Source organism: Rhipicephalus microplus, chromosome 3 (assembly GCF_043290135.1).
Source record: "Rhipicephalus microplus isolate Deutch F79 chromosome 3, USDA_Rmic, whole genome shotgun sequence".
In the NCBI taxonomy this organism is placed as follows: domain Eukaryota; kingdom Metazoa; phylum Arthropoda; class Arachnida; order Ixodida; family Ixodidae; genus Rhipicephalus; species Rhipicephalus microplus.
This window is the reverse complement of record NC_134702.1, coordinates 62780607-62790356: the sequence shown is the minus strand read 5'-3', so window position 1 is coordinate 62790356 and position 9750 is coordinate 62780607.

Below are 9750 nucleotides of genomic sequence, written 5' to 3'. Positions count from 1 at the left end.
CCCAAATCTGAGTACACGGGCCTACAACATTTCCGCCTCCATCGGAAATGCAGCCGCCACAGCCGGGATTTGATCCCGCGACCTGCGGGTCAGCAGCCGAGTACCTTAACCACTAGACCACCGTGGCGGGGCATGATGATAATGATGATGATGATGATGTTTGGGGGATCAATACAAGGACTAAAAATTAAAAAAAAATCAACGCATCTGCACGAAGGGAATCATGCCGAGTAAATAAAGCTCTGGGTATCGTATCGGTATGTAACACCGTACGTTCCCCGAGCGCACTGCCCTATGTAATGTAAATTGAGTGACACAAAGTTTGTATATTTACAAGTTTCGCCTTCCAGTCGGCTTAGGCGATTCAAGGAAGGCTTATAAAATTGCTGTAGTGGAGGAGACGGGTCGACCATTTTGCCGGTGGCAAGATACAATTTTATTAAGGGTAATTTGTTTAGTGGACGGCGTGTGCCTTTGGGTTACAGGCTTCCTTATGTTGCCTTAACACCTAGGCGCATTTTAGTGGACCTCAACTCATCAATTTCTTCTCGATAAGTCATTTTCCATTTTCACAGGGAGCAGCAACCTCCTCTCATTGCCTACGCTTACGTGGAAGTCTATTGTGAAACCGTCTCTCTCTCTCTCTCTGTGTGTGTGTGTGTGTGTGTGTGTGTGTGCGTGCGTGTGCGTGTGCGTGTGTGTGTGTGTGTGCATGTGTGTGTGTGTGTGTGTGTGTGTGTGTGTGTGTGTGTGTGTGTGTGTGTGTGTGTGTGTGTTTCTCACGTACTGAATGTTTCGACTATAACAACAATTCCATGACCACAAAGGAAGACAAGACTAGGTCCCAAGGTTGGAGTCATCTAGCAGACTCTCTTAGTTCTTTTTGTCTGTGTGTGGTTGTGTTCAATGAAGCGAAAATTGTTTTTCTGGTTTCGAGTGATTGCCAACCGTGCAAGTCGGGGCCGGCACAGCATCTGACGGTATGGTACTTCATTTCTATATTTACATTTCTCGTACCCGTCGCCTCTGCCATTTCTCGCTGACTGAAGACGCATTCGTGCACCTGTTTTCTTGAAGTTGCAATACCGAGGCGCCGTCCAGACGGGCTGCCTTCCCGTCTGAGATAATACAGAAAAAAACTTGAGCTGATTTTCAATTTCAGAAGGAGCTTCCCCAAAGGCTGTTTCCCGTGTGTTGTACGTAAATCACTATAGACATCGAGAGTGTCTACAGCCGTCGCGGAGCTCTAGGGTTTTTGATGAGCGACTGCAGACCTGATAGTCGCGGGATCGAATCCAGGCCTCTGAGGTCGTATTTCCGTAGCGGAAAAATGCTTGAGCCCCCTGTGGTTAACTGTAGCCGCCCGTTATTGAACTTCAGCTGACCGAAATTCCCGAAGCCCTCTACTACGGCGTCTCTCCGTAATCGTTTCACGGCTTTGAGACGTAAAATCCCTACAAGTATTCTATCAATCGGCGTGGCTACGACATAAAGTTTAGTCAATGGTCAAGGTTGCCTAGAAATATCGCAGATTTGAGAAGCACTGTGAAGAAAGGTGTCGCAGATATATATATATATATATATATATATATATATATATATATATATATATATATATATATATATATATATATATATATATATATATATATATATATATATATATATAAATTTTTTTGTTTGGCTGTTGCTCTAGTTTTTTTTCTGTAGAGGAAGTAGTGGGAAGTGTCACTGTAGAATAATATTTTACATAGGTATGTGCCACGCTACTGCAGCTGTCCTCGACTTATGCTAATGTTCAGCCGATTCTTCCGTCAAAGTGTCTGAGAACTCCTGAGAAGCACAGCAATCCTTTCATAAGAACATAATGCACAACTGATTGATAATATCTCTTGCAGCAACAAAGAATTATTTGTGTTAGGGGGAACAAAACAGCCCATCTGTCACAAACCGAGCGCTCAAAAAAGGGCGCGCCACCAAATTCTCGCGACGATGCGCCGAGAGGTCAACGATAAAAAAACAAAACAAGCATCCAAGACTCCCCGGGCGCGCGTCCCTCTCCCCTCGGAAGCGTGGGTTCGCCGACGAACCTCCTCTCATCGGCGCCCGAGCAAGCCCTGGAACGTTCTAGATGGAAAGGGGCGTGGTGATGCCGGGTTGCGTCATCCGTCGCGGACGGCCATCGAACCGTCTCGCGCTTTCTCCCAGCCTTCGCAGCGCATCGCGCCGACGAAATGATGAGAATTTTCTGGAATCTCGCGCGGAAGGTATTTAACCGAGCAGCAGAGATGGGAGATCAGGAGAAGAAGGAATTTCGCGCCGGAGTGCGTAGGGTGTTCCGCCGTGTCCTCGGCGAATGTTTTGTCCTCAGTGACAAAACAGCAGGAGAAGGAAGTTAACGCCAGAGTGCGTAGGGTATCCCACCGCGTCTGTCGGTGAAGGTTTTGTCCTCAGTGACAAAGCAGGAGAAGAAGAAAGTGTGCGCCAGAGTGCGTAGGGTGTACCGCCTTGTGGGCGAAGCCTTTTGTCTTACGTGACAAAGGAGGAGAAGAAGGAAGTGGAGAAGAAGAGGATTTCCACCTGAGGGGTGAAGACTCAAGCTACAGGCAAGAGTGTGTGTCTACCGCTATCGAGCGAAGACGCGTGGCAACAGCTGCCTGTGGGAAGCCGACGTGTTTCCGGCGAAGAAGTTTGAAGCTTGGAGAGCGGCCAATTGAAGACGCGAGGTTTCCTGGAAAAGAAACTTCGGAGGCAGCGGAGCGACAACACTGGACTTTGAGTGAGTGATTCTCGGAAGAGTATCATTCAGACGTTTGTTCCAAGAACTTTGGACTGAATAAGTTTTCCGACTGTTTAGTCTTTAAGTGTCTTGGTTGTTCGATGCATGCGACTGCATTGTAGTGCGTATTATTGTCTCTGTCCGTTGTTTCGAGCGTGGCTGATTGTACTGTGTAGTACGTTGTTGGATTGGTGACGTATTGTATTCAACTATTGTCGAGTGTGCATACTTGTGTATCGTTTTGATCTGCCATAATTGAGAATATAATTTTGTTTTGTTTATCAACTCTCGGCTCTGACTTGTTCTTTGGGCCACAGCCGGCGCCCGCTGGCGCGCCAAATAGGACCACTTCTAAATTGTCCACGCTTTCGTGGTGCGATTCGGGGGGCTGATACTTCGGCCCTTGGAATTAGCCCGGCGATCGCCTCCCTAATTAACGGGACCTGTGACACCATCTATTTCAACATAAATCCTCTAGTTGGGTGCTGCGCGTTTTGCTATGGAATGTTTTTTAACGGTTTTTGTAACGGTCCTCGAAAAGATAGTTTTCAACAGACTGTCTAACCCTGTGCTGTGGCAAGTGCGATAGATAGATAGATAGATAGATAGATAGATAGATAGATGGATGGATAGATGGATAGATGGATAGATAGATAGATAGATGGATAGATACATAGATGGATAGATAGATAGATAGATAGATAAATGAATATATATATATATATAGATAGATAGATGGATACATAGATAGATAGATGGATAGATAGATGTATAGATAGATAGATAGATAGATAGATAGATAGATAGATAGATAGATAGATAGATAGATAGATAGATAGATAGATAGATAGATAGATAGATAGAAGCCCTCCCCGACGTCTCAAATGGGGGCTTGACATGTGCATGACCCACGCACTACTTCAGTATCATTCTGTCTCTCCATAAGATTACGCAATGATTTTTCTTACCTGTTACCTTTCTTCATGCCGGAAATTGCACCTGGTCCCGCGTGCTTAGTAGCACACCTTATCAGTTGCTATAGTCAGCAATGGTGATCAGTTGTTGATATCTGGGCAACGATCAATTATTGCAACTGAAAGTGAAAAGGCACCATAAAACATTTTATTGCTGTATCAAAAGCAGCTAATTGTCAACAAGCCCATGATGTATAGAGCATCAGTTACTGCAAAACCACACGTGTGGAAACGCATGCCACCAGCGCACCTTCAACGTGCCGGTGATCATAGTATTTACCGTATGACGCCGCCACACTATTGAAGAAATAGAGTACTGCGTTCAACCTTTTTGGCATTCAATGCGTGGATATGCGTACTTTATTTCGCGCCGACACGAGACGGATTTACGCTCTCCCACAGTAGAGTACATAGTACTCTAAATTGTTACCCAATTTTTCTAACCACACAGCTCGTGCGCGTGACGGCTTTTTGCTCTCCCATAGTAGAGTACCTAGTACTCTAAAGCTTTAAGCACTTTTTCTAAACACACTATTGAGAATCGGGACGGCTCACTGGTCTCCCATAGTTGAGTACGAAGTACTGTACTCGAAATCGTTGAACTTTTTTTTTCTAAACATCATACGTTTTACATGCATCGAAGTCTGGCTGGCTTATGCTGCGTGTAAGCATCTGAGGTCCACGGGACGGCTTCATGATCTCCCATAGATGAGTACCAAGTACTCTAAATCATTAACAACGTTTTCTAAACACACCGCCATGCTATCACCACGTTCCCGATAGTTCGCGGTCACGAACGGCACCCGCGTTATCAGTGTGGCATAGCATTCGCGACAGGAAAGTGGTCAGCCTCGGGTTCTTATACAAGTAAATGCGAGCAAGTCTGAGGACGATTACTGTCGTGTGTTGTCGACCAGAGCTACTCCCCGAGCACTCCACTTTTAGTTGACTGCACCATAAACTCCGTGCAACGAAACCTTCACCTTTAAACCGAAAACTCTGCTAGTTAGTTCACATCAAGGTGGTGTAAACCGCCTTCTATCATATGCAGCTTCCGACAAGCTACTTTCCATCAATGATGTTGTCGGGGAAAGATATGACCTAAAGAACTTGACAAGGTGTTGTTGAAACTAGCAGTTCCGTGCACGAATGCAACCGATGAGCGAAGTTTCTTAGAAATGGGATGTAAGCGACTATGCGCCTGATCTCGCTGCTGGCTTACGTGAAAGCGGTATGGTGAAGAGAGGCTTTGGAGAGCGTCTGCTGCGTTCAGTGACCAGAAGGACTAAGCGAATAAGTCTTCCGCGCGCGCGGTGCAGCACGCGCCATCTGCTGCCGTGCGTGTTCTCACCGGGAGCGCGCATCTGTTGTTTTGCTCGGCGCAATCACGCAGCGCTGCGAGCTTCAACGGCGGCGACGGCGGAGTGCAGACCTAAAGGGCTAACCACACGCACCCGTCGCAGCGCGTGGAATTCGGACGGGGCACCGCACCCTCTTTCTCCTGAAAGAGTGGGCGGCGCAACTTCGTGTAGCTCCGCGCCCTCTCTCTCTATGTATACGCAGGGCGCGTGACGCTGCATGAGAAAATCCCCCGCGCTTGTGTACGGCAACGGGTACGTGTAACCAGGCCTTAAGGAGCTTAGCTTCTTTAAAAAAGTACACCTCCGCGAAATCAATGAACACAAATGGGCAAATCAAGGTCCTTAATGTGCATAATGTTCACGTTGAAGCCGCCGACTCGCGTAAAAGGTTTTTGCTTCTGAGTGTTTTACATAGCGTCACAACTAAGACTGATAGTAGTGTATTGTCAAGCCTTTTTGTCTTTGTGTCTCACACATGCTACTCAAGCATTGTTCTATTCAATAAAAATATTAGTGACAACGTGACATAAAAAGTCGACAACAAAGCTTGGTCTTAATATGGCACTAAAACGCTTTTTCAAGTAACCTTGAAATGAATTCTTTGGAAAAGCTTATTGCCTCACGAATTCAATGCCGAAAAAATTTGAAGAATCCGCCCAGTGGGAGTGGAGTTACAAAGGTTTGTCGCATGCTGCAATTGCATTCTCTCTTTTCTTGTCCCGACGAAAGCGCTCGAAGCTAAGCAGGCGGGGGGGGGGGGGGGATGGCAGGGCCACAGAAAAACGTCACGCGGGCCTCATGACCTTGAGTCCTTCTTTTTTGCTTTTTTCTTTCTTCGAATGCGCGGCTTTTTTAGTGTGATCGCGCGCGCACTCATGGACAAGTAGCGGCCTCCTGCGGCGATCTCTGTAACGAGCGAGAGCGCCATGCTCAAATCAGCCAATAGATGATACATAGGCTTGCTACGTGTGGTTTTTGGGTATATGCCGTGATTATTCGAGGGAAGAGAAAGCAATTTTCACCTTACTTTGGTCATTTATTGTGAATTCCGGGTCGCGTGCTGTGCTCTAATATTTGGCTTGCGTGTTGTCGGGAGCCTCTACTACAATTCGGCATCGTTTTCTTACCATGCTCAAAAAGTGTTGCTGAGTGCCTTTAAAGGAGCACTGACATCAAATTTACTCATGCCAAGATTTTTGCGTCAGCGAGTAGCTATAGACCTCATAGCAGGGATTCACGACCTAAAAAGGCGGTACTATTCCGACCTAAAAATAAGCCCGTTAATGAAAACTCAACTCAAGTATGGCGATAATTATATTGAGCTTGTGAATAGTATGAAAATTCTTGGAGTTACATTTTCGAGCAATATGCTTTGGAGTGAACACAATGACAGTGTGCTGAGTCAGTTATCTCGCGTAGTGGGTATGGTGTACAGTGGCAAAACTGTTCTACCATTCAAGGTAAAACTCTTACATTATACATCACTTTTCTATTCACGTCTTGCCTATTGTTTCTCGGTATGGGGGACGACAATTTACACAAACTTGAAAAAACTGTACCTGATGCAAAAGCTGTATATTAGAATAATTTTTACCTTGCCTCACACAAGCGAATTGTTTCAGCAGGCTGGAATACTACTTGTACATCGTCTCTACAATTTTAAGTTAGCTCTGGCAATCAGGCGTGAATTGAAAGAAAGTCGACATTTTTTGTATGACCTCAAAACTGCAGCCAAATATTACATTGTTTGAAACACGAAATAAAGAAACATGGAAAATAAATACTTCGAGAACAAACTACTCCACAAATAAGTTATCCTACATAGTTCCTACGTTGCTTAATAAATATGTGAAAGCTGGCATAGATTTTTTACACTGTACACAGATTCAATTGCGCGATATACACATGTTTAGTTTTTAAGATTTCTTTGCAGTTGATGTATTATCATGGTTACTGTTTTTATTTTTGGAATTGGGGCTTGATTTTTATATCTTTATTTATTTTCTATTTACTTATCTATTTAGTGTTGTTGTTATTGTTGTTGCCTTCACATTGCTGATTGTTTGCCACTGCTGTCGTGCTAAAAGGTAGCTGGGGGCCTTTTTCAAGCTGCCTTTTTTGGAGAGCAGCTTTTACCTGCAGCTGTCCTTCATCAAAATATTGAATAATAATAATAATAATAATAATAATAATAATAATAATAATAATAATAATAATAATAATAATAATAATAATAATAATAATAATAATAATAATAATAATAATAATAATAATAATAATAATAATAATAATAATAATAATATTAATAATAATAATAATAATAATTATTATTATTATTATTATTATTATTATTATTATTATTATTATTATTATTATTATTATTATTATTATTATTATTAAAACGCAACTGAGGGATGAATAACTATCACATTTACTGATTTGTATCACTGGTATCCAGCACTATTCAAAACGTCTGGCAATCCGCCCATTTTTAGCGCTGGGAGCACCAGCAGTGGCGCTACCTCGCGGTCACCTGCAGATCACGCAACAGCCGACCACTTCTCCCCAGAAAAGAGTAACGTCAGGCTCAGTTGCGCCGCAAGCATTTCGTCTGCTAGGTGGACACATATTGCTGTCGTCGCCGTACAAAGTGTCGACTCGGGTTCAATACGATAGTATGGAGCTTGGAATCCCAGAGATTCGCGACGTCGCGGAATATTTTTGCTTTGATCGACCTTTTGCAGAACAGTAATTCTGAAATGGACGCCGTTCCAAGCAGCACTGCATAGATGCCCGAGGATGCACAATTCAGCCATGTTCGCTCGTGTGTCTAAGCTAGCTATATTGGTGTGTTTTGGCGTGCAAAAGAAGTGAGGTATACGCAGAGGGATCAATGCAATATATATATCGCGAATGAGTATGAGCGGAGAAATAGAATAAGTTTCCTGCTTGGCAGGTTCGTTCTTGCGCCTCTAGATGGCCCCACCTATCCAGCCTCTCGTGGTTAACACGGTGTCGCAACTGTTAAGTGGACACAAAGTCTACAGATGAACTAAAATTCAAGGATACCTGCGTGTTACTTGTTAGCAATGATATCTGATTATACGCTGTTCCACTTTTGATAGCTTGTGGTCGTGTTGATGTGTAACACATACGTGATATCCAAAGACACCAACCTTGCGCTTTTTTCGTGCTTCGAATTAGACGACTGCAACTAACCTGCAACTCACAAGGATTCCCCGACATGCTGACCGACAAGCACCCGTTCAATCATGCAATTTTCTTTCGCCTTCCTTTTAAACGTGGTTTTTACCTTGATAATTTCACGAAATAATTTAAACCGGTGCGACGATAATCGAACGCGAGGAGCGAGTGCGTTTCTGCGCTTCGCGCCAGTCGGCGCCACGATAAGAACACTCTTATCGTACACGTCATCGCTACTGGGGCATCATCCCTCAGGATGGTATTTGCGGAATGTATCACACCGAACACGTAGCTCTATAGTGTATATGTCACAGGGCAGTCGATTTTTCGTTTTTTTCCTTAGCATTTCTGCGCTGTTTGACATCAAAATAAAGTAACTTCCACGCGACGGAGGCCGTTCAAATTTGGCCAACAAGACCTATGCATACCAAGTGAATGAATGATGGGCAAATCTCGATCATGAAATTTTATGTCAGTGCTTCTTTAGGGTACATAATGCCTACGCAGAAAGTAAGTGTTGTATATTATTCCGCCACAGTTATTATTGTTGTTCGTTTATTGTAAAGCATTTTTCATTGACATCGGTGGGTGCGTGCCACAGAGGATTGACAGTTTTATCTACCCAGGAACTGCGAGGAAAAAAAATTGACAATATTAACGCGAGTGTATGTTGAAGTCGCCGACTAGTATAAAAGGACTGTGCCAACAGGTGTTTTACTTGGTTCTTTCACATTCAAGATTGATATTAGTCTATCGTTAAACTGTATGTTCTGTCAAAAATTGACAAATCTCCCCATGATGAACATCACGGACGGACAAGGCGCTTCGCTCCTAAGAGCACAACGAGAGCCTTTCTTTTCTATGGTGTTTGGAAAAGTGGAGACGCCTCAAAGTACTAAGCCTTTCTGTTATGGGAGGGCGTTGCGTTTAGAAAAAGTGGTTAACGTTAGAGTACTCGGTACTCTAACGTTGAGGCCGCATCGACAAAAATTACGCTGTGGCCTGGCCCAGCCTGGTGGTCCTGAGCAACCACAGGTATCAAATGTGACCGCACAGTACAATTTGCTCAAGTTGTGTTTAGAATAAATTGTGAACGCTTTAGAGCACTATACGCACTCTACTATGACAGAGCCCCAAGCTGTACAAGTGTTTAAAAGAAGTGGGTAATGATTTAGAGTACTAGCCACTCTACCATGGGAAAGCATAAAGCCATCCCGTGGGCCTCAGACTTGATGAGGCCCTGTTGACAAATATTATGCCGTGAACGAGTTCACAATAAGTGGTTCCGCATTAGATAACGCATATGGAGCTGTGAGTCAAGCAGATGTAACGATCTTTAACACGAAATCTCTGCAATTTCTTTAGTATGCCGACAGGTCTGTTACAACCTTGAAAATAGCACCTATTTGGTGGGGTGACCATAGGTAACATT